The sequence below is a fragment of the Oratosquilla oratoria genome, chromosome 1 (assembly GCF_046742065.1).
Source record: "Oratosquilla oratoria isolate Oo_2021 chromosome 1, ASM4674206v1, whole genome shotgun sequence".
In the NCBI taxonomy this organism is placed as follows: Eukaryota; Metazoa; Arthropoda; class Malacostraca; order Stomatopoda; family Squillidae; genus Oratosquilla; species Oratosquilla oratoria.
Genome location: NC_134777.1, coordinates 128,835,561 through 128,840,560, shown reverse-complemented (window position 1 = coordinate 128,840,560; position 5,000 = coordinate 128,835,561). Strand labels below are relative to the sequence as shown.

The window sequence follows — 5,000 nt, the reverse complement described above, 5'->3', positions numbered from 1 at the left end:
CATGTGTGTATGTACACGTGTATGTATGTATCCATGTATATATGTGTGTATATATGTACTTTTATTTATACATGTATGTACGCATGTATGTGTATATGTATATATGTATGTATACATGCATTCATGCATGCATATATGTATGTGTCTATGTATATATGTATTTATACATGTATGTATGAATGGAGGGAGTGTTTTCATGTATCAATAACCATATGACCCGGATCCAATTACACACACGCACACACACACACACACACACACACACACACACACACACATACACATACACATAATGTGCATAAAACAAATGTTCATGTATACATTAGAATGTTATCGTGTCTTTGGTGTCAGTCACTCTCAACGCAAAAAATATATAAACATTATTAATGAGGCGATGTGTTAAATGTAAGAGTAACATTGTGTGTGATGTCATAATAAAATTAACATTCCCTAGTACATAGATGTATATACTACAAACTTGTGTAGGTTTCACACACACACACACACACACACACACACACACACACACACACACACACACACACACACACACACACACACATGTATATATATATGTACGAAAAAAGCTGGAGTCCGGGAACCATAATGGTGGAAACGTAGAAAACACCAGACTCAGGAGTAGGTAATTTATTCCCGACGTTTCGAGTCCTGTCCGGGACTCGTCCTCAGGGGATACTATATATATATATATTATATATATATTTATATTATATATATACATATATGTATACATATATGTATACAAATATATATGTGCCCATATGTCTATACATAGATATGTATACATATGTACACACACACACACACACACACACACCACACACACACACACACACACATACACACACACACACACACACATATATATATATATATACATATATGTATATACATATATATATATATATATATATATATGTATATATATACATGCATATGTATGGATGCTTACATACATATAACCTTTTGTATGTATATATAGTCAGGAACAAAGGCCCATTCACCCAAAAAAAGTCGAGAGGGGTGGGGGAGGAGGAGGGGAAACAAAAACGCCTCCTGGAAGGCGGCGGACAAAAACTCACCGACAAAGCATGTTTTGATCTGTCCGGGGCCGTCCAGGTTAATCTCGTTGACGCCATAGTCCACTCCCTTGACTTTGCAGTTCTCGTACGTCCCCTTGACCTTGTTGACGTAGAAGGTGACGTCGAGGTGGTCCTCGACGTACTCGAGGATGATGTTGAAGCTCTCCTTCCTGGTGGAGATGGGCGAGGGCATGAAGTAGTTTCCGTCGCAGAGGCTGAGTGCCACTCGAAGGGTCTCGTCCATACCCAGTTCCTGGACCATCACCATGTTGAACATGTCGTCCCCACTCTGGGCCTCGAAGGTAAAATTGTGGCCCAAAATCGTCGGGCTCAGGACCACGTCGAGTAGGAGCCGGTCCCCGCTAAGGACGACCCAAGACTCCCGAAGGTGGCAGGTATCTGCAGGAGGGCCAAGAAGAAGAGAGGGGGGGGGGGCGTGTCAGTAAAGGCTTCGATGACGTCATGTTGCCCGAGCTGAATAAAATCGCCTGGCGACATGTGTAATGACGTCACGGGATTAACATTTTGGATGCCGTCAGGCGATTTTATTCAGCTGAGCGGGAGGGGGCGTCACCTAAGGCGACTAGAGGATGTAGTGATGTACAAATATCAGACATTTATAGTTATTATTATTTTCACTATTATTATTATTATTATTATTATTATTGTTATTATCATCATCATCATCATCATCATCATTATTGTCATAATTATGTTATTATATTGTTGCTATTGTCATTATTATTATTATTGCTATATTGTTATTATTATTGGCGTTATTATTGTTAATATTATTATTATTATTATTACCGTTATTATCATCATTATTATTAATATATAATTATTACTATATTATTATTATTTATTGTCATTATTATCATCATTATCATTACCATTATTATTAATATTATTTCATTTATTATAGATAGTAGTAGTAGTAGTAGTACATTTTCATTCAAAGAATAAACATGAAAATATAAATGCAAACATATTGTGTGAGGTAACATTTGTCATAGATCCAACAATATGAGCTCTAAGCTCCCAATCAGCAATATAATAGCTGTCAATCACAAGTCCAGCACGCGAGTTAGGATGATATTGAATGTAAAAAAATTAATCCTATGATTGGGACAAATGACAATACGAAAATCAATGCCTCGGAAAGGTTGGTAATTCTGTTAATAGAACAGTTGGCAACACTGCATGGGAACGCTCTCTCCCTCAATAATGAACGCAGTCATTTCCATCTTCTTTATTTAATTACCTACCACTATGGAGTAATTAGTACTCTTTGAGGTAAATAGATATTTTTTTCTTTCTATTTGTGTCATTGACTGTCATATTATTTTTTTAAAATTATTTATATATTTATTTGTGAATTGAATTTCGTAAGTATTGAAGAAATATTGGAATGTTATGACCTTGATTTATGATGTACTGTTTAGTGTACCAGTGTGCTGCAGAAACTACACTACACTGTACTAACCACCGTACAAATGTAATGCTCTATTGATGAATATTTTTGTACAATTTTCTGTACATGTGCGTGCCTTAGGATGAAGTACATTTGAATAAAAAATAGAGTACATTCAGTAGAAAATAATTGAAACCAAAGTAGGATTGTGAACCTTTTGCACGCAACTGTATTTGAAGTTCGTGTTATGATTTTTGTACAGATGGACATAGAAAAAACCGTGCATTTACGTTCCAGTAACAAGAAAAATAAACGGGTTTACTTTTTTAGTAATACTATAAATAACTCAAGTATTGTAGACTGGCACTGCATCGTAGAACGCTACACTGGGTCAGATTAATATTTCCAAGCGCGAGTATGCAGCATAAACATCTGCATCACCGGATCCATACGTACACAAACCAACGTCCACTCGGATTACTTGCGCACACGCGTACACACGCAGAAACACACACGTACACACAAATACGCACACATACACAGACACCTATGTATGTATGTAGGTATGTGTGTATTTATGCGTGTATGTATGTGTGTGTACGTGTGTATGTATGTACGTATGTGATTATGCGTGTATGTATGTGTGTTTACGTTGGTGTATGTGTATGTGGACGTATGTATGTATCTGTGTGTACGTACTTATCTATGTATATATGTATGTATGTATATCTGCAAGTATATGTATGAATATATATATATATATATATATATATATTGTGTGTGAATATATATATATATATGTGTGTGTGTGTGTGTGTGTGTGTATATATATATATATATATATATATATATATATATATATATATGTATGTATGTATGCGTGTGTGTATGTATGTATGTATGTTGTTGCGGTCCCCGTTTTCCCTTAGGGAAAGTCGCAAATTGCCCCCAATTAGGTGTCCACTTTGAGTAATTTGCCTCTGGGACGGGGGGTCAAACCCCTCCCCCCTTCCCTTCCGTCCCGGGTGGCACTTCTCCTTTGCCTCTGCTTGCCGCCAGGCGATTTTAATCATCGCTGTGTATGTAGGCTATTTCATAAGACGCCTTCTGTTCTGTGTGGTCCTTTTACCTTTGTCGTCTTACGATTTTATTCACATCTGAAGGTGAGTGGATTTGTTTAAATAAAGTGCCATTATGTGGATTAAGTGGGAAATATTAATAAAATCATCTGGCGACACCCGAAATGCTCAAGAAAAGGACCACTCGGTGCGTAAGGCCCCAGACTTCTGCCCCTTCTTCGCCCGATTTCCACTCCCACTCCCTCCCTCCCTCCCTCCTTTCCTCCCTCCCACCGTCCCTCCCCTCCCCCACTCCCTTCTTACCTGCATTGTGGCCTCCTCCATCCGCTCTCCCGTCCCTCAGGCCGTTTCATAAACGGAGCGTGTTAGACAAGGCAGTGGGGAACACGCTTGCTAAATGCATTTGTTATATGGCCGCAGCATTTGCCAGAGATATCTGCTACCTGCACCGTGGGCGCATTTGATGCATTTATTTAGTCAGGAGAACATGGACGCATTTTGATAGATATGCATAGAAGAAGAAAAATACAAATATATGCGTGGAAAGGCACGATTGTTTTTTGTTTTTGTTTTGTTACGGAAGCATTTGGTAGACATGGAGGCATTTGATGCAAATATCGGGTTCATGGGAGTAAGGGCGCGTTTGGTAAATGAGTTTATGTCACGGAAGTATTTGGTAAATATATTAATTCGTGATTAGAAAGATGACGCAATTGAAAAAAATGTTGGGGACACATTTGGTAAATATGTATAAAATACAATATTGAATATAAAATAATATATTTATATAAATATATATAAAATATTATATATTCAATATAATTAATATATGAATATATGGTTGTACTTAGGAAGACATAATATATATATATATATATATATATATATATATATATATATATATACATGTATGTACAACATTGAATAGGTCCCAGTGAACAAATATACATTTTTTTTATCAACCACAATACACTTTAATTCGAAGCCATCAATATCGAGCGAATTGTGGAGATCAACATGCAGAAATTGAAAAGTAGTACGGCCAAGGACTCGCACCCAGGCTAGCACGTGACAAGTTTAGGATAAAAAGAAAACAGATTTGAAATAATTTCTTGTAACCTTTACTGAGGCGTTATTTAATCATATTATATGACAATATCTTGATATGATACAGACATAGAGTAAGAATACATTATCGTAGCGAAGGTAGTAGTTTCTGAGTATGACTTCACTATCGGCTAAGTCCTCCTCCTACTCCTCCTCCTTGACCGAGGATTATAAAAGTAAAACTACTCAAGGCACCAAATGTTTACGTTTTCGATCGTCGTCGTCGTCTTCGTCTTCGTCTTCGTCGTCGTCATTTTTTTTATTTGCATATATACAGTCATGCATCACTCCCTCCCT

The 5,000-nt window shown here is 37.0% G+C and overlaps 1 protein-coding gene across 4 annotated transcripts in view; it reads left to right on the top strand.

Annotated features, from left to right (window-relative positions):
• The window catches only part of LOC143026851 (betaine-homocysteine S-methyltransferase-like), a 175,586-nt gene that overhangs the window by 37,160 nt on the left and 133,426 nt on the right, over positions 1–5,000 (top strand). The gene's annotated exons all lie outside the window — the stretch shown is intronic.